A 24,163-nucleotide genomic window follows, 5' to 3' on the forward strand; every position below is an offset into this window, starting at 1 on the left:
CAACAGCGCGGAGCACAATCCTTCTGCTGTCGTGGCGCCGTAATGAGTTTTCACGCTGGATTTCCGCCTCTTTGTGCGGCGGCGAGGCAGGCGGCGCCCCGGCCCTTTGCGGCGCTAACGGGGGACACGGCAGGGTGGCTGACCTCCTGACGGACGCCGGTTCGGGCTGGCCCGGCCGGCAGGGGTGCGCAGCTCGGTGTGTCACCCCAGAAGACCTCCCGACAGGGCAGCCATTAGCGACACGGGACGACGCCCGGCTGAACCCGACTGGCCTCCGCTGTTTGTTTCCGTTCCGACTTTGTTTTCTGACAATGGTGTGTCCAGGAGACGGCCGTGTTCGGCTGGCTCTCCCGGTGAACATGTTTATTGGGCCGGTCGCCGGTGAAGTGTTTATCGCCCGGCTGCACCCGTGCCGACTCGTGCCCGACAGTTTCCGAGGCTCACGGGTGGGACCGATGGATACCTGGGTGGCTGGACACACACGGAGTGTGCTCAAAGACGGCATTTTCTAGGCTATATCGCCAGTTAACAAATATCTTTCCTTGATTTTTATAACATCGCATCATTTCTGCTTGCCCATTGCATATTGCAAGTCGCAACAAAAACTGTGACTGGCGGAAAGACAAGAATATTACACACACAGTGGTTCATCATAGTTCGATCAATCCACATATCCTGCAGAGCCCATCACGAGCTTTTTGGAAGCGCTAACAGGCGGGATGTTATCTTCCAGAGAAGTTGCAGGATCATGTTGGTTCCTTGAGTCACTTCAACACCTTTGATTAGAAGAATAGCCTGCACTGAGAATTCCGTGTTAGCATACCGGCAAGAGCCTATCGTAATGTAACATACGGACGTCGCCTTTGCTTAGCGGCGTCACAAAATGGTCGTATGCCTTGTTGGCGTAAGCAAATGTGAAAAGCTTAATCTGCCATAAGAATTTATGGCAGCAATGTCATCTTAATACCGTTCAGCCGTAACAAGCACTATAAGGAAAGATAATCGTCATTTTGTGGCATATCGACGATTGAAGTGCGGTGTCTCCCTGACGGGGGTGGCATGTCCTTCCTAAGCAGACTTGAGAAAATGATGCTTCAATGGCATAAGAACTACATAATTTCGTTCCGTTTCCATTACACGCAAATCACCAAACGTCACCTCGGTGGCGGTGAGATTGGTTAATTTGTACGATATAGTCTAAAAAAATTATCATATGACTCTGCATGACACCTGTACCTTACCATTAGGCCCTCAGCGAATACCCAAAACGAAACAGAAACAGAGTTCCTCATCTCGCCGTGTATAGTCGTTACCGTCCGATTTAATCAAATGCATTAACAGACAATAATGTATTGAGGTTAAGCCACCGCAAGGACAGTACAAATGCGGTAAGTAGATACGCAAATCATTCATTCAACAGACGTCTTGTTCGGTGTGCGAACAAAAAGTCGAAAGGAAAAAGTCGAAATGGAAAAGTTGATCAATAAAAAGTCGGTAGGCATAAAGGTGGGCTGGGATAAGATTGGCATCGGAAAAGCTGAAGGGCAAGCAATCAAGAGTGATCAAAATAGGCTGGGATCAAGTTCAACGAAAAAAAACCTGAACGCAAAACTCAACAGGGACAAAAGTCGACGGTGACAGAAGCTGACTAAAAAAGTCGAAGGAGGAAAAAGCCGACAAGGATGAAGGTTGAAATGGAAAAGTCGAAGGAAAACGCGTCGACAGAGATGAAGGTCAAAGTCAAAGTCAAAGGTGACAAGCTAAAAGGTGAAAAAACCGAAACGGAAGTCCGCGAGACACTCGTTCGTGGGTGCTTATGATCACGCTTTCAATCATACCCGCAGTAGCACAGAACTTTTGATGTGAAATAGACCAATGCGGGCTTTGGGATGATCCAGTACAAGCCTAATCACTATGTTAACATTGCATAAGTCTTGCACATGATCAGTAAGTGTGAGTAGGGGGAAAACCGTGATCGCTTCCCGTTCGAATCTTGTCCGGTTCCGTCCGTTTCCGTCACCTGGCTCGGTCCGGTTCCGTTCGGGCCCGTCGGATTGCGTTCGGTAGAACGCGGTCCCGTCCAGTCCTGTCTGGTCCCGTCCTGCCCGGTGCGATACCGGCGCGCTTCGTCCAGTCTCGCCTGATCTCGTCCTGTTTTGCCAGGGTTCCATTCGGTTTGTCCGTTTCTGTCGGATTCTGTACGATCTCCTTCTGTACCGTCCGGTTCCTTTCCGCCACGCCCCGTGACCGATCCCGCCCTATTCTGCCTGCCTGCGTCCGGGCACGCGTGGTTTCGTCTGGTGCAATCCGGTTGGGTCTGGTCTTGTTCCATCTGGTTCCATCTGGTTCCATTCCGGTCCCAGATCCTATTTCGGTCGGCTCTCGCCCGATCCCACCTGACGTGATCTGATATTTGTACGCTTTGTATGTTTCCACCCGTTCCATCCAGTTCCATCCAGTCCCACCCGTATCTCCCGTGAGAGCAGCTCTATCTTCGTCTCATACCAGACGTAAAATCCTGATGACTGTTTTTTTTAAAATAATTCGAGCCCTAGTCGTTTTTTTTTTTACTGACCCGAGTTGACATTTATCGCTGGCGATGCTCTTTTTTCAACTTATCCGTTTCACCTTTTATCCCTGTCGATTTGCAGCTTTTTACCGTTTGAGGTGTGGAGTTGTTATTCCTTTATTCCTGGTGATGCCTTGTCGTTGGACGGTTTCCCTTTGAGTTTTCGTTCGGGAACCATCGCGCTCATATCATTTGGACTGATTGACCGGGGCGTGGGTCGGCTAAACTGGTGTGTGACTGCGAAAACTGATCGACCAAAGTTGGGGCGTCAGTTAAGTAGATAGACATGGATCAAGGGTACGTGCAGACACCAAGTCAGCAGGAAGCCATGCCCCTGGCTGTTTCAACAAGCGCCTGCATCACAATAAACGGTTGCATTCCTTCGTCATTGACGGCTGTATTACCATCGCAGGTTTATGAAAACAAAACTCCCATTTTTCTCCACTGATTCCTGTTTTTAAGGGACGAGACGGACTTCGTCACACCCGTTTTATAGAGCGCCAGCCAATGCTTTGGCCATATTAGCGCTCAGCAGCCATGGCGTAACCAGGAGTCGAACCTATGTCCCACGCATGAGTCCGAGGCCGTAACCAATCGGACATTACGTCCCTCTCCCCCTCCCCAATCTTAACCCATTCGAGCCAAACAACTTCTCTAAACCCATTTGTTCCAAACAACCTTTCTGAATTCATTCTATCCAAACAATTTCTTGTCCCAGAAACCTCCAAATAAACCACTACTCGCCACATACAACGCACATTCTGTATTTTACAGTGATGTTTGTTCAGCACATAATCAGCGAAACCTATCAGGCAACTTTATTTGAAGGGCCTAGGCGAAAGCATCCTCCCGTAGAAGAAATACTACAAAAACGTTTTATCGATTGAAATGAGCCACCCACTCAATGGCCTCGAAAAGATGCGTTTATATTGGTGGACAAAAAAATAATATGCATGACCAGCATTGCAGCTGTCAGGCTGTCTGACGTGTGCACAATCCATGCATCTCTCAGATCTGTATTCATAGTTTCCTTTTACATGTAAGTTGCATTACTCGGTCAAATTACATTTTCAAGTATTTCCTTCAGTAAAACACTTGTCCTGGACATAAATCAGCTTTAACAGTCTGTACAAAGTAATTGGACCTAGGTATTTGGTGATATCAATGTGTTTATACAAAGCGATTTTAGCGCATATAAATGTAATGCACTTCATGGTTACCGGTAAAAAACAATTAAGCTAGAATTTCATCAACAGGCTCGATGATTTGTTCCTTTACTTTGTCATATATTTCTTCTTTTACTTCATGCTTAATTTGCTTGTTCAGGAGTTGCCCAATCTTTTTCACAACATGGTCGGATTTTTCGTTGAGCGGCCGCGAACCGGACTTTGAACGTCGGCTTGAGGTTGGGTCATCCAGGTCCCAAATATGGACATGCTTGCCATGTCTATGAAAATACTTCTTCGGAAGGGCCTCTGGAAAAGTACATGTTCGCCGTTCAATCTGCAGAATAGAAGTTCTCAACATGGATATAAGACATTGTCATTTCGTCAGTAACTGGAAACCAGGAAGTTGTGTTTCAGCAAATAGCTCACATCGCTTGCAAATATACCTGAACGCAATCGTTTATAATTTCGTACATTTTGCACCTTTACAAAAAGCTACAAAACTGCATCATAAACGTGCGCTTTTGCACTATTTGCAAACATTGTGCTAAACGTGGATGTAATGTTCTACCTCAGTGTTGGAATGTTCAGCAACAAGCAAAATTACTGACTTGAGTACCACCGATATTTCCACTCACCTGTAATAACTGCAAATACGAGAAGACTGAAAAGAAAAACAAGGACCGCCCTCATCTTGCTGTAAATGTCACAAAAAACGTAGAACGGTTCCTTAATTTTGAACGGCTATGTTGAATGCACCAAAAAGCAGTAACACTGCAAGAAGACTGCGCAACTAAAAATTCATTGTGAATACCTGGCTATACTTGATTACATCAAGTCACGTCAATTTGGTCAGAACAGTTTTGTTTTTCATGCGCATGATTAAACACATGATGTATTTTTAAAGCGCACTTCGTTTTTCGCTCGCTGATTTGACTCCAGATCTACGCGCCGTCAAGTAAAAATTACAAAGCTCATCACCGATGACTTAAAGGACTGTTGTATATTTGCATCATGTTTGGAAGTAAGACATTCTCAGGATTCTTCTTGGTAGGTCACAGTTATGACTTTTTAAGGCCTAAAATCTTTGCGTCTCTGAGCAATGCGCACGCAAACTTGTGTGGATGATTTCGCAACGCCTAATTCAAGGCTACCCAGAGATGCATGCCGACATAGAAATGCGACACGAAATCCACCTACTAAATTGCCACGTTTTGTTCAAGATCAGGCCAGATTTGACAGTTGAGGCGTTCGTGGGTTGTGCATGCCATCAGGAATGGTGTAACAACGGGAGGCAGCTGGCTTTTAACCGGTTAAACGCGTTAGATGCAAGCTTCGAACACGACATGAACGACATTTGAGTCATGAACTGCATCACATTCTTCATAAATTTCATGAGCTGAATCATCGGCCGATCATCTCTAACAACGTTTTGTCAGTGAGTCATGTCGCTCAAATGGAAATGGTAACATGAATAAACGCAGGTCGCTCCAGACAAATAAACAACCATTGCAGAATGTTAAAATGAACGGCATGCATCATCAGTCATAAAGTTTTTTTTGACAAAATTAGCATACAAGTTTTCTGTTGTGATCTCTGAACAGCAAGCAAAATATTGGTTATCGTGAACTTGCCTAATGTTAGCCAGGAAACAGATAATATCGCAGGGTACACACACCCTACATTCCTTTATCCTACCCTAAAATCAGCAAAAGGTTGGCTGCTATCGATAAAATTCAAGGGATTGTCATATTTGTCATTGTCAAGTGCCACAACAATGAACTAACCCATATCTAACCCCGTATTCAATACTCCTTGAACTACAGTAAGTATGCTTTTGCTAAGTCTAGATGAAATGATTAGTGAGGTGTTTTCGTTGTTTTTAGTACGTCCCGTCTCATATACGCGTTGTATATCCCACATAACCTCCCTAGGATATCGATAGCTATTTCCACGCAAAACGAAACTTGTGAGAATTTAGCCCCCAAATAAAGTAGTGTTGAAAGGCAAGAAAGTGGTGCATAGCACTCTGATGACTGCGCAGCACGGAGCCCTGTTCTGACTGCTAAGCCATGATAGCGTGACCTGTTGAAATGAGTTCAAAGTATCCTGGTGGGGATGACAGCCGGCGCCTTCGTCAGACTATTCCTAGTTCACCCGTTCAGAGCTCAGTTCAGTTCAGGTCAGTACCTTGCTGACTAGAAAATCTGGGTAGAGTGAAGTGGATTTTCGCTGGTCTTGTTTGTGAGAAATGCAAATAAATAAAAATTCGTAATGTCTATTAAGTTCAGGTAAAAAGGTAAGTTCTTAGTATGTTTATTACGTATGCCAGCTATTCGCTACTGCATTAACTGCAATGCGACGTTGAATTGTTGACATACCGTAGCCGGCGGCGTGGCTAATATTGGCAAGTGGAAATGTGATTACCTACATGTGAATGCACTTGGCTGGCAGTTGGCGGAAGCAGACTGCCAACTGTCAGGTTTACTGCAGTCTAATCCACGTTGCATGCTGCCTAACTTATTGGTGGGGTTCGTAGGTGCCAGGTAGACTGTATTAGCCTAGAGCCGGTTGGTAACAGGTTACAGGACAGATAAAGTTTGCTGAACTGCATTTGGTAAGTTTGAACTACAAACTCGCCCCCATGTGATTTATAACTATTTCCCATGTCATATCTATAAGCAGAAACACAGCACCGTTGATACTGAACTATAGTTTGCTAAATCTCAGTCAGGAATCAGAGGAAACACACACGCACGCACACACACACACACACACACACACACACACACACACACACACACCACACACACACACACACACACACCACACACACACACACACACACACACACACACACACACACACACACACACACACACCACAGCACTATATATATATATATATATATATATATATATATATATATATATATATATATATCAAAGATAGTTTGTGCTAAATCACTCTTAACCTTCTACGATCTGTACATTCCTACGCCTCGAGATCTTAACTCATCGTCGGGGAATCTAAATGGCATAAGAAATAAGTTTTGAGTTTCTAAGGATGCAAATAGTGCATTGCTTCCCGGAAAACAGATAAAAAAGCAACATATTTTAGTACAGGGAAGACCAATGAAGCATGGCCAATTGGAGTAGGACAGATTCCTATTATTACTTTGATGCATATAAAACGCACCCATGATGAAAACAGTACAAAGATACGAACACATTGTGTGAGAGAGAGAGAGAGAGAGAGAGAGAGAGAGGAGAGAGAGAGAGAGAGAGAGAGAGAGAGAGAGAGAGAGAGAGAGAGAGAGAGAGAGAGAGAGAGAGAGAGAGAGAGAGAGAGAGAGAGAGAGAGAGAGAGAGAGAGAGAGAGAGAGAGGAGAGAGAGAGAGAGAGAGAGAGAGAGAGAGAGAGAGAGAGAGAGAGAGAGAGAGAAGAGAGAGAGAGAGAGAGAGAGAGGAGAGAGAGAGAGAGAGAGAGAGAGAGAGAGAGAGAGAGAGAGAGAGAGAGAGAGAGAGAGAGAGAGAGAGAGAGAGAGAGAGAGAGAGAGAGAGAGAGAGAGAGAGAGAGAGAGAGAGAGAGAGAGAGAGAGAGAGAGAGAGAGAGAGAGAGAGAGAGAGAGAGAGAGAGTTGATAGGTATGCTCTCTCAGATTTGAAGGAGTCTTCTGTCATTGCACATTTGAAGAATATCAGCTTTGTCCGTCAGATGTGTCAATGCCCTGGCGTGTTCGTGTCGTATGTGCTCCAGAGACGCACCGTCTCTTAAATGCATTATCAGGCGTCGTGAGAGTGCCGTTGTGGTTACACCAATGTGGTGTACGGAACGAAGTTTGCAGCCGTCGATATTATATTTGAATTGATACACAATATTCGTGCCTTTTAGTTTGATGGGTTCGTCTGGGCTGTTTCTCATGGGAAGGTTAGAGAGTTTACCATTGGGATAATAAATGGCATTGCTTATTTTGAGGTCGGTCTTGCCTTTTAGATGTCGAGAGATTGCTTATATATAACGTGAGCCGGAAATCAATCAGATCTTTGATTTTGTATGCTGCGTGAGTCGTGAGTCAAATGATCCAATACAGGCAATTTGTCTGAACTGAGTGGTATCAGAAATTGAAACCGCCATCAGTCGTGAGCTGAATTGGATCACAATAGCTGTGAGATGGCCCTGAGCCGGCCCAAAAATTTGGGTCGAACACGGGTCTGCTTGGAGCAGGTCGGTAACTCGAAGAAAGGTGCAAAGTAGGTATAGGATATGTAAATGGTTATCACCAAGGACGACCTTCAAACAAAATTTAATGTTGTCCCGACGACAATAAGCCTTCACAGCATTGCGTCCTTGCTGAAATTTGTCCCATTGAATAACGATATGTTAAATCGAAAGTAGGTGATCGCACGGCTGGCAGCGAGGACGAGGTTGACTCATTATGTAGAGGCTGACGAGCGTGTCGGCTACAGCCCGCACATAGCACGGAACCGTATTCAATGATGGAAAAAACTAAGGGTCTGTAAAGGCATGAAAATGTATAGTGGTCTCTGTCGTATGTGAACCAAAGATGCTTCTAAAGAAATTCAGTCTTTTGGGACGTTTAGGACGAGCATGCTCCAAGCATTCTTGCATTGACAATCTCGGGTTAAGTACGTTGTCAAGAAATGGAAAGAAACAGCAGAGTAAGGCAGTGTTCATCTAAGTAAAGACGACAACTAGGAGTGGCGCGTATATTTTTGCTGAAAACGTGACAGCAGATTTGGAGTGTAGAATTACATCAGTAAGACTCTGACCACTCACCTTGTTTAGGGCGGCTTCGGGCCATGGCAGAGAGTGGTCATATTCAGCGCCCAAGCACTAGACTGCGCGATCGCTAGTAAAAAGTGAGAAGGACATACCCAGCGGCAATGTGTCAAATAATCGTTAACCATGACGTTTATGTAAGTCGGTGCAGTGGTGTACATTTGTTTCCAAGTCGCCAGAGGTTTTGTCTTGGCGAAATGCCTCAAAGAAAACGTAGAAGTGCTAACTGACTGGAATTAATTCGCAAGCATATTTGGGAAATATTTAATGGAAAATCAAGTACCTGGGGTTTTTCAAAGTGGCCTTAAGGTCCAAAAAAGCGCTTCGGCGATTTCGTCATTCCACTTGGAAGTTGCCAGGGACCATAAAGAGTCCCTCGGAACTTGCAGTTAACTATTATCTCTGGTAATTGCGGAGAATGACACCACGAAAGCGCGGAAGCTGGCACGCAGCGTCAGTGTCACGCCACTGCCGGACGTGACCACCTCGCTCGCCGACCACCCTGACCAGGGGCTTGCCTGGACAGAGGCCCTGTCCGCCTTCCTACATAATTATTCTGCCGGCACAATGTAAGCCCGCTAAGCCCAGCTGTAGGCAGAGTACAGCCTCAGGAGGGGAAAGAACAGGGCCAATATCCCGGCTCTTCGGCTGGAGCGGAGGACCTCCTGTCCACTACGCGGCCGACGGCGAGTGACTGGCGGACGGCCGTCAAACGAGAGCCGCCGTGAACACCCCTACCAACTGAAAAAGGGGAAAACGGCCACACCCTGCTCCATGCAGTCTCGAACAATCGGCTGTCGTGCTACCGCATCTGAAGGGTACGACAAAAGCTGTGATACCTTAGAAAGTGTGTTCTGCTCGCAAAAAAGCATAGAAGACTTTTATCCCGACGTTCGACCTGCTCGTCGCACACTTCAAGACGCCATCTGACGAGGGATGGCGCGTTAGCCACCAGGTTCATGAGAAATTTGGGGCTGCTATTAGTCCACGACGATTAAGTGCCTACAAAGCTTTCTGAGATTGGGACTAGGGTTCTTCTTGTCGGACACTTTTTTGCATCATTCCCTATATCTCTTCAATCAAACTTAGATGAGAGCTGTTTACTAGCCACGTGTCTTTCACCTAACTTATGATAAATACACTAATTTTCTGCTCTGACGGCCAATAAACCAACACGCTGTCCCGTCTGACGACACTTTTGGACAACCGACGACCAAGGCCTCGGTTGGAGGCGATAGGGGCCAAAGGGACGGGCTGTAGGTCACATAAATAATCGCGGCCTGTATGGTCGGGACCTAAATATCACTCAGAGGTCCTCTTGTACCGTTTGAGGGCCCTCTGAGGCAATGTGGGCGCCTCGGTCGACCAGAGACCATGAGCTCCGAACAGTTGACTCCCTGCCAGTCTGAACCCTGGGGGCCATTTTCGGAGCAGGAGCAAGCGCGCGGGCCACGACTTGCATTGGTCGGAGTCTTCTAGCAATGTAAGGAAACACTATAACTTTGGTAAGTGTTCACGTTGTGACAACGGGAGGGTCCTGTGCCAACCAGGGCCCCCAGAACCGAGCGGCGGGCCCTCCCATCCAGTCCTAGCATGGACCCTTTAAGCCGAACTGGATTCTATGCACCAATTTTTGGACCAACTGAGGCAATCAGGGATGTTATTGCGCTAGTGAGAGTCAAAGAGCGCAGGTCAGAAGGCTTTCCGCGTCAGGAAGTGACCAATGTGGTGGGGTGTACCCCGCTAAGGGCCTATGGGTCCACCAGGTGATGTCGCCCCCATGTCGCCAGAATGGGCACCGGAAGACATCCTACGGTGAAACGGAATGGTCCTTCAGCTCCTGACCGGGAACAATAATGTGCGCTCTAGTATCCTCCTCAGAAATCCCCCTGCCGAAAAAATAAGGGGCATCATTAGTGTATCAAGAGTCTGTCGAAATGAATTTAAGAAACGAACAAGGCCATGCCATGAAAAAATGAGGAAAAATAAAAGAACGAAAAAATAAAAAGCAAAAAACCTCCCTGCTTAGTAATTTTTTTTCTCAATGTGCAATGGTTTGATGACGTCATTGTACCTTGCACAACACTTTTTGAGAGCTAATGAATGGACGTTATATCTGGAAATCGCGCTCCCAAACGCCAGATATGTACGTCTCGATAATCAGATTTTTGAGCCTTGATCGCCACATGGCTTATGGAATGGCAGGATTTAAATGACGTTATCGTAAGGTCATGAATGTCAAAGTAATTTTGAAATACTCTCCCCAATAAACTATCTCCCATTTTCGCGGTCGTTTAGCTCAGAAACTCGAGGGCTTAGGTGTTAAGAAGTGCGGGATTGTGGGCAGCACCGAAAATTCTTCAAGGCGGCTATTTCAGCTCAAAACCTTATATAAATGTGGCACACTTACTTTAATGAACATGTGATAGGCGGGGCTCATGACAAGCAAAATAGCAGTCGTGTGATGTCGGTGTTTAAAGTAACATCGAAGCTCAGCTTCACGTCATACCATGTCATAGGGGCTTTACGATGCACTCAGGTTCAATGGGGCTTTACGACGCACTCAGGTGCTGAGGCTATATGGCGTCACCTGCCTCTCACCCTGGCATGGCGGGCGTGCATCGCGGGGAATCGAACCCAGTACCTTTGGTTGTCCAGACGCACATTGGTTAACGCGGATGCATTGACCACTACACTACCGGCACCCCGAAGCTCAGTTTCAAGCCGAATGGTGTGGTCTGTTGTGCTGAGATTGTTTCGAGATCCACATTGATTTTTAGAAAGGATGCATTAACGTTCTATTATCCAAGAAACTTGTTTCATCACCATCTACTCAAGAAGTTCTCCCTGGCAGCTTCTGAAATGTGTCGCAACACACTTTATGTCCCGCCATCTCTGGGAGAACGCTGAAAGCAGAGCTTGACTCGCCAACGCTGCGGATGTCTATGGGTCGCGTTTCTGTCTCGACTGTCCAGAGAAATCCGAGCCATAGCTTCTCTGGGTAGATGACGCTCGCTTCCCGTGGCTAATTAATGAAGGAAAAGAGCATCCGCTTGCTGCTTCCCGTCATCCTTCAAATTCTGGCGTCCGCTCCGTCAGGGTGATGCAACGAAGTTTCAAAAGAGATATGCAAAATTGACGTTGAAGGAAACTGGAACCCGTGCTATGCCTACACCAATCAAGGTGCAGAATTTGACGACGCTGCCATTGTTGTTAGCTTTGAATGCGTGCACTTGCGGGCTAACATCTTCTGAACCAAGGCTATCTTTGCCTTTGCCATTTCTGGTGCGGCCACTGCACCACCGGTGTTGATATAGGTATTACCGGCCGCCAGTACCAGGGCTGAAGTGCAGGACATTGGTATGCCTCACTTTGTTGATCACCACCGTTCGAAAAAGGGGCGGCTGGTCAGCTTAGAAGACACAGTGCCTTGCTGAGTGTAAATCAGGTATACTGTCAAATTCCTCCTCTGGATCTGTCGTTTCTTCAGTCAAAGTTCTGCCTCCTTGCACGTCTCAGCAAACTTAATCCAATCGAATTCCAGCAATCCACCTCACCTCCGCCGGGGCGGCAGGTTCGAACTGGGCCGACTCCTAGTGCTGTCCGAGCACGCTACAATCCCGGCTTCTGCACGCGTCGCGAGGAGCGTGTCCCCTGTGACGGGATCTGCGGTTAGCTTGAGCCCGTAGAGCGTTTTTCTCCGCTTTGCTTGGACGAGGGATCGCTGGCTGTCCTCCATCTGATGAAGAAAAGAGGCTTACAGAGTCAAGAGATGTCGATTTACTCGCATAAAACCGCGTCGAGTTGTCATTGAATAATGACAACAATATCGAGGGTCTGAAAAGTCAACGAAGCAAAAATTGTCTATTTACATCCTTTCTATCTTCTGAACCAATCGTAGCATGACAGTCCGAGAAGCGACATTATACAACGCACGGCGCACTGGATCAAATCACGTGATGGTAGCGTTTGAGTGGAAGATACCTGAGCCGTGGTGTTTGAGTGGAAGATACCTGAGCCATAGTGTTTGAGTGGAAGATGCCTGAGCCATGGTGTTTGAGTGGAAGATACCTGAGCCATAGTGTTTGAGTGGAAGATACCTGAGCCATAGTGTTTGAGTGGAAGATGCCTGAGCCATGGTGTTTGAGTGGAAGATACCTGAGCCATAGCGTTTGAGTGGAAGATACCTGAGCCATAGTGTTTGAGTGGAAGATACCTGAGCCATAGTGTTTGAGTGGAAGATACCTGAGCCATAGTGTTTGAGTGGAAGATACCTGGGCCATGGTTTTTGAGTGGAAGATACATGAGCCATAGTGTTTGAGTGGAAGATACCTGGGCCATGTGGTTTGAGTGGAAGATACCTGAGCCATAGTGTTTGGGTGGAAGATGCCTGAGCCATCGCAAACCAGCTCTTAGTGCCAATCACAGTCACGGTTCACAATCACAATCACAACGCACACAGTCACAACGCACGGCACACCGGATCAATTCACGTGATGGTAGCGTTTGAGTGGAAGATACCTGAGCCATGGTGTTTGAGTGGAAGATGCCTGAGCCATGGTGTTTGAGTGGAAGATACCTGGGCCATGTGGTTTGAGTGGAAGATGCCTGAGCCATCGCAAACCAGCTCTTAGTGCCAATCACAGTCTTTACAGGTCTTCAGGCTGTCTCGCGAGCCAAGTCGTTTATCTACCGCATCATCGCTACGTCGGCGACAATGACCGGGTCACGAACGTCAGACGCTCTTAGCAGCAAATTTTTGCATTTTTGCACGTTGGGCTTAGGTTAACCTTAACTATTCTGACCTCCAAATTACATATTATGGAATCAAAGCACAATACGCTGCAGGGTAAAATAAATAAATACGCAGTGGTGAAAACGTGCCTTTTCTGCCATCGACGAAATTTGAAAGTCTATATTGTTACCTGAAGTCAAGTTATCTGAAATTGTTACAATATTACTTGAAATGCGATAAGTCGTACAAAACAAGGACAAATGAAATGCAATGCGCCATACACATCATACACATATACATTGGATATATCTAAGGGTACACGTTTTGGAAGCTTCTTGTGCATCCTAAGTTTCATTCGTTGGCCATTCCAAAAGTCCCGGTGGTAAGGGTGTAGGTGTCAGTGCACAATTGGTCGACACAGTTGGGGAAAGGTATATCGGGGAGAGTATTTCAAAGTCATCTTAGCATTCATGACGCCATAATAACGCCGTTCAAATCCTGACATTCGATTGACCATGCAGCGATCAAGAAAAAAGTAAAATAGTCGAGCTGCGTGTCTGGCGTTCGTAAGCACGACTTACAAACGTAACGGCCGTCAACTGGCTCGCAATCCATGCGGAATGTATGATGACGTAATCGAACAATGACATACTGAGGAACATGTTTACTTAACAGATAAGCTGTTTTGTCTGGAGCAGGCTTTTCCACTTAAAAGTATATCGATAGTTGTAAGTGAGCCTGTTCCATCATATCTAATGCTTGCTTCAATTTTCTCACACTCTGATTTCACACGTAATTCTTTCACCCTTTGAGGCCAATGAGCACGTCAGGTCGGTTCAAACTTGACGCGTCGCATATACAAAAAAGGCAAGGACATGCATAGTCAGAGGCCTTATCATGACACAAATGACATGTCAACCCAATACGCTATTTCACGTCATGCTTGGCCAATACCAGTGTTCGAGAAAGAGCTCTTGCAGGGTTTAACCCATCCATATGAGAATTGTTTGTCATCGCTTCGTTTTCAGATCATACACTCTTGTCACCACTGGCATACTACATTATCAAAAATTGAGAATTGCTGTGTTATAACGTATTGCGTTTGTGAACTGTGCCTAAAACTGCACTGTCTGACATGAGATTTCAAAGCTTTCCTTAGCCCCCAAAATTTAGACTTCTAGCTTGTAATCCTGCAATCCACAGCTGGGAAAAATGTCGTCTTCAATCCTGAACTACCAACCACAAATAAAACACTGGATTGCCTGTGTAATGGCCTAGACTACATGGGTGGCGGGTCAATGTCCGCGCATCGAACCGTGCTTATTAAGGTCGGTTGATTGCTTCGGATTTCGGGCCTTGCGGCTATTTCGTCATATGGCGACCCTGTTTGGTGTTTAGCAGCATTTCCGGTTTCTGTGCTACGTATGGAACAAACAAAAAGACGACCCTTTACGTATCAATTGGACAGCTTCCATATCATAATCACCTAAAGCATTATTGAGTTGCGACCACTTGTGCCGACTATGGATGGGCTATGCCTGCGATAGTAATACCTGCGGAACGACGCGGAAGCCACGTAAAACAGATGTTCCCAGCACTACCTTGGAATCAATCCCGGAAAGGATCATCTGCATTCCACTCGTTGAAACTAATAGATATCTTAGGTAGGGTTCCTAGAGGAGTAGCACTCACCGTATAACACGAGCCTAGCCCTCGCCCTCATAGGGGATGTGACCTCCCCCCTTTAAGGTTTTCTGAGGACCCTTCTGTAGCATGTCGTGCAAACGTGTGTAATTTTTTGATAGCCTTTAACTCATTCTTTGTTCGTATTTACACACCATAAACGTGTCCGAAGGGTTTTTAAGTTATGAGAAGCGTTGGTTTTGAGGAACACTGCGTGGCGATCCACGGTCGGCGCGGATGGCGGGCGGCAGCCGACGCTGTCGTGGACCGCCGTAGGGGGCCAACACTGTGACATTGGCGGAGCCCTACATTATAAACGCATGAAAAGAACACATACAAATGTAAGCCATTGTACTTAAAGTTAAACGAAAAGCATACCCGTTTAAATTTCGTGTCGCTACGAGGCCTGGTCACGCACATATGAGCATGTGAAGGTAAGAATTTGGATCTTTCGGAAAATTTAGCCTTTCACCTAATCTAATGAGATTAGTTATTGACCTAGCGACAGACAACTTGATACCAAACGCAAGATCACGTTGAAACCAATCCAACGTTTCTTTTTTCCCGCGAGGTTCCATATCCACTAGTTTTGAGCCGGTAAGGGCATGACCCTGCTCCCTATCACTCCGTGTTATGAAAAACGACGAATTAGGGCGGCAATTAATACACGAACCATGACAAATTATCATGTTCGCCATGCCCATCATGCAGTTAAGATTCTCATTGATGCCGGTTTAATGATATTGCCCTGGCAGGAGCTGCATCAAATAAATTTATCAGAGATAATTCAATTACATCATGCCGCGTGCATGCGCATAAAGCCTTACCCGAAGACAGCTCAACGTCCAAAACCTGACGTCAGTCCCACGGTATTGACAGGTGAAAAAGTATCAGGCTACTAAGTTTCCATGATATCAAACATTACCATAAACAGGGCGTTTGATTGGATGAGACGGATAGGACAATATGACAAGCCTTGCAGGCCCCCCCCCCCCTCCCCCTTCCTGTTATCCTGTTAGGTTCCTGTTATCAACAAAAGTTATCTCATACAACAATCCCTGGAAAAATAAATCAGGTTGGTTTGACCTTAGTCTGACCTTTATGCCTGACCCTAGGTCAATGTATGGGTCCGCCTAACACTCTGTTGTTGCATCAGATTGGAAGATTCCCCACAACTTAACTTCACGAAATTCATGGCTTGACTTTGACCTGCCATAGGTCAGCGACCTTACAAGGTACATCCGAATTTTTATACCAAACGATCCACTATTTAATTGCATACAGCTAAACCAAATCTGGCGTGGCTGCGCTGCGCCGTTCGGGAACCATCCCGGAAAAAACTTTCCGAAAAAGTGCGGATCAAATTGACCTCACCCGAGCACGTGCTAACATATTGCAGCGGTAGTGGTGCGTTAATTCGTCAAACTTAAGCCGTGAAGAAATGTCATGGGGATGCAGAACAGCTCCATACCTGTAGATTTGAGACAGCCCCATACCATGAGAATTGAGACAGGATAGCTGCCGCATGACATCATTTCTTGTCTTTTCGATTGTGCTTTACTCAAGCAAACCAAATTTTTCCCTGCCATGTTGTTTTACATTAGTGCCAAATGCGTCACATTAATTCACCTAGCAGTGCAGAAGGTATCAGCTCTCCGTCCTGTCGAAGCGACAGGCTGATTTAGTTTTTACCTAGCCACACAGTTTGAGACGATGAATCAAGCCTGTGGCCGCGAGATATCACGTCATTGTTTATTTTACGCGCGGAATGCTGTTCAGTTATGTTGCCTGCCTGGTTCACGACCACGTAACGATTTTCGCCGCCTTGATATTGTCACCGAAGATGTTAGGGCGCCCAACGCCTCAACGTACGAACGACTCGATAAACAAAGAGCGGAAAACATGGTGCACGATTCCTGTTCGTAAACCTGAAGGTGCTGCTCATGAATTCACACAGACGTGATGAATCTTTCAGTTGCAACTATGCTTGCAGACAACCAATCAAGTCTTGGTGGATCAGGGATTCCTGAAATTGTCTCTTGACGCACGGCGCTATAGAGGGCGCTAAATCCCCGCGGATAACAGACCAGAGACTTCCGTTAATCCTCGCAGCCATGCGTTTGAAAATGGCTTAACTGCTTGCATACTCGGGAGACAAGAAAATGTTAAGACAACTAATGAAGGACTGTGCCAGGGACTCGAGTGTGTCCATATTTGCGTCGTGTTTGCGGAACAGGCGTATAAAGGCTTCCAAAGGATTGAAAATCCCGAACCGCGTCGCTGTTTGCACTCCTGAGTCCGCAATCTCTCTGATACATTTATTGTATTGCTAATGAGCTGTATCTTAAAGGAGTGTATCACAACTGACTTTCAGGCTTAGATAACTTCAGCATTCAAAGTCTGCTAATATTGAAGACCTATGGCAAGCTGTCGGCAGCAAAAGCCAGCAGCAAACGGCTTTACATCAGCGAGTTACATCAAGACCTAATAGATGGCGCCCCACTCAGTCTCAGCTAGTGGAAGATGTCGCTTTTGTCGGCAAGGAGGAGCAGGAGGCGTCAGAACATGGTCATTTTATAGATGTCGCTGCATACCTAGCTTTCCGTGCATGTCGCAGGCGCTAAAACAAAATGAGGATTTCAGGGAATGACAAGACGCTTTAAGCTGAGATGGAAAAAAGCACAATTTTGGAATGACCATTTTTAAGTCACTAAACTGAAAATCGAAAGCGTTTTGTTAACCTGCACCCGACCAGGGGTCTGAGACAACCACGCCCGGCCGAGGGAAGTTAACTTCCCTCTTAGGATCTCAAACTTCAGACGCGGCATGAGAAAACAAAGATACCGCCGTAAAAGTCTCGTCATATCCTGAAGATTTCCCAGCAGATGTTTGACCTTGGTCAAATGTGAGGTCACTCTAGGCCATGAAAGGTCGAAAACGGTCGCAAACGCAAACGGCGTTTTGTCGCTGCTTGCGACAAAACCTTACACAGATCGGAGGCGACGAAAGGTAAAAAATCCCATTTAATTCAGTGCAGACGTATCCATTTTGGATACAGTCATGCACTTTTCATGGAATGAAGACGGTCAACGGTAAAATAGCATGCAATTCAACGTAAACTTCTCCATTCTGGATACAGTCACAGGACAACCGGGGTAAAATGACCATGAAGAGCCTAAGTAACCTCGCGTTTCTTGCTTCAGTGCTGAAAAAATCATTACCATGATAAGTTGCCGACAAAGATTGCTGCAAACATTTTGACGTGTGCTTCTAACTCCAAAATGCATATTCTGAACAAATATCTGGCTCGTACAATTCCTGCAACGTTTCTCTCAAAACTTCTTTCCAGGCATAGTTAACCGCAGTAGGGACGCGTAATTCTAACAGTGAGTGTAGGCAACATGTGTTTTGGCTAGGCCAGCCATCGGTATCCGGTTTACTTGTCGTGACTTTGCAGAGGTGGGGAGGTGACTTGTTGCGAAACAGCAGATGGTTCTCGTCGCGCTAATTGTTCGACGTCTCTGCAGACATGCAGAGCTTGCAGCCGCACGCCGGCGGCCGTGTCGTCGATTGCGACAGCCTCGTCACCGCAGCTGTTCATCGGCCCTGTTCTGGGAGGGGCTGAGCAGCGTCGGCGAGTCCGTCCGTATGTGAGGCGTGATGAGTAGAGCGGGCGAGTCCGTCCGTATGTGAGGCGTGTGGGAAAGAGTAGCGCCGGCGAGTTCGTCCGCATGTGAGGGGTGATGAGTAGAGCGGGCGAGTCCGTCCGTATGTGAGGCGTGTGGGGAGGAGTAGCGCCGGCGAGTTCGTCCGCATGTGAGGCGTGATGAGTAGCGCGGGCGAGTCCGTCCGCATGTGAGGCGTGATGAGCAGCGTCGGCGAGTCCGTCCGTATGTGAGGCGTGATGAGAAGCGTCGGCGAGTCCGTCCGTATGTGAGGCGTGATGAGTAGAGCGGGCGAGTCCGTCCGTATGTGAGGCGTGTTGAGCAACGTCGGCGAGTCCGTCCGTATGTGAGGCGTTTGGGGAGGGGCAGCGTCGGCGAGTCGGTCCGTATGTGAAGCGTGATGAGTAGCACCGGCGAGTCCGTCCGTATATGAGGCGTTTGGGGAGGAGCGGCGCCGGCGAGTTCGTCCGTATATGAGACCTGATGAGCGCGGGTGAGCCCGTCCGTGTGTGTCATGCACAAGAGGATACTGAGAATTGGGTGCAGCCTGTCGGTCAACGCGTCGATTCGCCCACTGAGTGCGGGAACTCCGTACACGGCCGCGGTCGAGCTTAGTCTGCACCGCCGCTGGTATGTCTGCATCCACGACATGCCTATGCTTACGTTAGCCTAAACGTATGCATGGCGCAGATGGGGTAAATCCAGGTTATTGTGTGGGTTGAATGTCCAAGGAAGACCTCAGAATATTACGCGGTTTTGTTAAACCATAGCGTTCAGCGTAGACTTAATCCAAAACTAAATACACTGAACTGCTGCTCAAGATACGGTCAGTCGTTACTCACAAAGCACGTGAACTAAAAATTTAGCTTAAATATAAGAATCAAACTTATGGGGGGCATGTAATGGCCGAAGGGTTTGCGTGTCGGACTCTTAAGCTACGGGCCCGTGTTTAAATCCCGCTCGTGTCATGGCCCCTGAGCGTCAATATGGCCAATGCAGTCGCTGGCGCCTCATAAAAGAGACGTCACGATGTACGCCGCGTTCCTTTAAAGGAAGTGTTCCACATTTGGGTGGGAGTTTGAACTGAAATAACCACTTTGAAGGTCCTTCTGTGCAGTTCACAGCCCTGTCCTGATTAAGGCCTGAAACTCTCTAGTTTTTAAACTAGACGCCCGCGAAGATCTGCGGACTAGTTTGTGAGACTATTTCAGGGGCGTTCAGGCATGTATGGGGCCAAAGCAACGGCATTTAAATCCTTTCAACCCATAGGCCGTGCGGTGTTCAAGACGAAGCGGAATATTGCTGTTGAGCTGTTCAGATCTAACGTCGGTGAGCACTGTGCCCAAATACAGTGGACGCAAATTGGCTCTCACTCAATGTTGAAGAAGCCATTTAAATTGTAATAAAGAACCTCGCTTTGTGATATAAGCTTTAAAATGTTGGACATGATTGCGGTTTTTACGGAAAAAAGACTTGCAATCGAAGAGGCATGTAATTGTACTGCTACCTTAAGGATGGCGACATAAACGAGCATGTGAATGCAAGTAAACGGTTTAAGCTCACTGTTAATGTGCAAGAACACTGCGAGAAAAGGGCCAACATATGAGCACATAGCAATATTTCGCTCAGCGAACACTTCCAGCACCGCCATTGCCATCTCTCGACAAGTTGAAGTACTACATGGGGGTGCCAGGTTGGTTATATCACGCGGCTGGTTTGGCAACACCCGAACGGCATGCAGACCTTCCATGACGCGATAACACACTGAGGTATTAAGGAGCATATTTGCTAAAAAGAAAAATTTTGTTTGAAGCAAAAAACTTTGTCTGAAGCACTCTTTTCCACTTAAAAGTATACGAATGATTTTAAGTGAGGTTACTTCATGATATCTGATCCTTGCTTCAATATCTTCAAATGTGGAATGTTCCCTTTAAAAGGGCGTTAACACGCGCTCGGGTGGGAGTCAAATTGATCCCCCCGAAGGTCTTCCAGAATGGTTTCTGAACGGCGCAGCGCAGCCGCTCCAAATTTTGTACAGCTGTAGACAATTAAATAGCAGATCGCTTGGCACCAAAAATTGAGATGCACCTTGTAAGGTTGCTGACCTGTGACAGGTCAAAGTCAGACACAAGGTTTCAGCGAAGTCAATTTCTGTGGAATCGTTCAATCTGATGCAACAACGGATTGTTGGATGAAACCATACAACACTGAGCCGCTTTCTTAGGCAACAGAAATATTGAATAAGCAAATTAAGGTGACCTAAGGTCAGGTATGAAGGTCAGACCAAGGTCAAAATAAACCTGTTTTTTGCTCTAGGGCTTGCTGTGTGAGAAAGTTTCTGGTGCTCATTTCGAATTTATTGATAGCAGGAACCGCATTGTACATCTTCCGTAGACCCCTTAGAGGTCAGAGAGCCATAGACCTAAAATGGCCCAGGACAACATTTTGTTTTTAGAAACATATGTCTGGCGTAAACTTTGTCGCTTATTCAAATGAAAAACTCAAGGCAGTCTTGTACGATTTTAGTCACCATGACCTTCAAAAGACCACACAAGGTCACTGACTTCAATTGAACTTGCGACCATTTGCATAGAAACAGTTATCTAGATTCTGGGAGTACTTTAGAGACCAACCTGGAATTTGACCTTGTTTGACCTTAGTCAACCCGAAGGTTATGATCTAAGAACCTCAAAATGTGACCTAAGTGAGTTCACGTACAAGTCAGCAAACCCTGTGAGTTTAGTTTCCTTAGTTCCCGAGATCTCAGGAAGGGGCGTGAAATTGACTCCCCACCCCCACCCCCCACCCGAGCGAATGGCATCTAGCCGGCCACCCGAGCGCGTGTTAAACGGAAAAAACCTGCCGATGTGGAAACCACCTGCACATCTCCGAATTCCTGTGCACATTTTGTTTTATGCATGCACGTGCATCTGGTGACAGGATACTGAGGTAAGTGGCTTGAATGCGATTTATTTTGTAGAACATTGCACCACTTGGCTTCTGCTGGAAACGAATATACTCTGCCATAGAACCGACCAGATCTGAAATGACATCCTGTAAAAATAAGGCTGCTTATGTGCATATGACAAAAATGGCGAGTGAGGCTGGTGAGGCGAAGTGACTGGAATGAGCGCCTTCCAACGGAAACTTGGTGAAACTCTGCTTGTTTCGACACAACATTGTGTAGCCGTTGTCAGACCTGCTGCACCGCGTTCTCCAACCTTGCTTATGTGGTGCTCCTTACAAAATTGGTCAAGATAACTGCAAAGAAATTTCCGCAGTCCTAAATCAAACAAGCATAGGTTTCATAAGGTTTCATGATCACAATGAAATAGCCGGGTGTCTAGACTGCTAGCACCGGTTGGCGTCACCGTGAAACATTTCTATGACTGGCAATAAGAAAACATGTCACCTGGCGGAAATATGTTGCATAAGCCTCACTAATACCCTAACGACGTTATTTTTTGTTCGCGATGTGCGGCAGCTTCTAAGCACTAACAAAATATTCTCCAGCTGATGAGCCTGTTGCTTGTCCACGTAACGAACAGCTGGCACTGGGACACGCATGCATGCATTTTTGCGCATGTGCATGCGTCTCACGCATGCAAGTTTGTCTAACGGCGGGCGCATTTTGAGAATGTGTTTCAAAAAGATACCATTTCACTGGTCCACGAACAAAACTGAAATAGACAGGGCACCAAAAATGACACGCTCACAACCCAAAATTGTCCTAAAAGCCGGTGCTTCTGTGGGCAGCACTGGTGAGCCAGTCAACGTATGACCCGTGATATTCGTCAAGAATCATTAAGTCACATGTGTAAGGCCTGGGTTCAAAAGATACATGATGTTTTGTTCTTGTGTTTGGCTTCGAACTATTCGCGCGACATGCCGATCTTGCCATCGCCAACTGACATTTGAAGCATACAATTGCGAAAATTCCTTGTTTTGTCCGCCATTGACTAGCGTCCTTCAGCGTCCAGCGTTCATCCTTCGAGAAAATTGCGCTCCAGAACCAAAGCCTTAAGATCGTTACATCTAGGTATGAGACTTTGCAGCAACCGCATCCCGGAATACTTCTTCAAATTCTGGACTTGCTTGACTGGGACCCTTACAAGCTATTTATGTCCCATAAGCTGCTGTTTTTCGGAGAAATCTTTCATATTTATGACCGTAGTCTTTGCAAGTTATGGCATCTGTGCATCATAAACTTCTGCTGGGGTTAGTTAGATTTCGCTTGAATGAAGCGGTATGTGGTTTAAGCAACCAAACAGACGTTCATGCAATTAATGCCATCCTCTTCGGTCCTACGATGTGTGCAGACGAGGGACGCTTAATGGAACTGAGCGGAAAGAAAGGATTGTGTGGTATGTGGCAGGTATTGCAGCACTCAGACCGGTGGTGCGTCGTTGGATGTGATTTCACAGTCATATTTTATCTGTGACACCCAGCGTACGTGGAAAACCAGCACTCTGTGATTAATGTATCTCCCACGCACCATAAATTTGCGCAGTGGTTACAACAATTAACATGCTCTGGTAGCTTTGTCAATTATAAATATGGAGGAGGCCGGGAAATGACCATTATTAAGGTTCAATGTAGCTCCCACGCGGGCCTTTGAGGCAGCCAGTTTATCAGACTGCTTTTGTAATGAGATACCGCTAAAGAGTGGCTCTATTTTGACGACTCGCACCATCCTTCGTGCGCCTTCAGCAATGGGTAAGGGTGTTATTGCACAATTACATGGCCATTCCCTTGACGACGTGCAGGATCAGCGATCTCGCAGGTACATGTAACGACGAATTAAGTTTCCTCAGCCAACGAAACTGAACATGGCTATATTTCTTGTTTGTTATCCCTAATGTTCTTTTATTGTGCTGGGAATTGTGTTGCAGCCTTGCATGCAATTCCAGGTTGCTCTTCATTTAATGATATATACTTCGTGCAACGACTTCTGGCGCACAAGCTACAACAGAGGCATGGGTTAATGCCGGTTCCCCACGGCGCGCGCTGCCAGGATGGCCTGTTGCCAAAGCAGGTACTACAAAGCTCACGCGGGACTAACTTTTTCATGAACATATATATTAACTGCCCGCATCAAGCATGAATTAAATGTGACCAAGCTTTGGTATCATTGAGGACGCATGCGGGGTCCAGACTCTAGGAGAGCAATAGGAATCCGTGAGGGGCGAAAACAGACCATACAAAGACGCACGCGTCTTTCTTTGGCGGTTGTTAACCTTTGCATCACGACCAAGAAAGTATCAACGCGCTGAGTCCGCGCAAGAACTTGTCACATCCGTCCACACTTCTTCCTATTACCATCTACAAGGCAACATATAACGTTGTCAGTGCTCTCTAGAGGCCACAGCCTGGGGTTCCTGAGATTCGACGTCGATAGGCTTTACGGTGGACTGGAGTCCAGCGGCCACTTCCCACGGTCCACGGACATCGCGTTTATGCCGGTCAACACGCGATACCCGTCTCATGCTATCAGTGAAATCCTGGATCCCCACAGCTGCCCTGTGGAACAGATCTCGACGAGTC

General features: G+C 46.6%; 1 long non-coding RNA gene across 1 annotated transcript; it reads right to left on the minus strand.

The window, feature by feature from the left end:
• Positions 1–3,569: 3,569 nt before the first annotated feature.
• On the minus strand, positions 3,570–4,572 carry LOC119092661 (uncharacterized). The gene is made up of 2 exons (XR_005093520.1): positions 4,374–4,572; positions 3,570–4,044 (listed from the first exon to the last, which is right to left on the minus strand). It is a non-coding gene; the product is annotated as an uncharacterized LOC119092661 (long non-coding RNA).
• Between the last annotated feature and the right edge of the window lie 19,591 nt (positions 4,573–24,163).

The sequence above is a fragment of the Pollicipes pollicipes genome, unplaced genomic scaffold (assembly GCF_011947565.3).
Source record: "Pollicipes pollicipes isolate AB1234 unplaced genomic scaffold, Ppol_2.1 Scaffold_3447;HRSCAF=4054_pilon_pilon_pilon, whole genome shotgun sequence".
Taxonomy (NCBI): domain Eukaryota; kingdom Metazoa; phylum Arthropoda; class Thecostraca; order Pollicipedomorpha; family Pollicipedidae; genus Pollicipes; species Pollicipes pollicipes.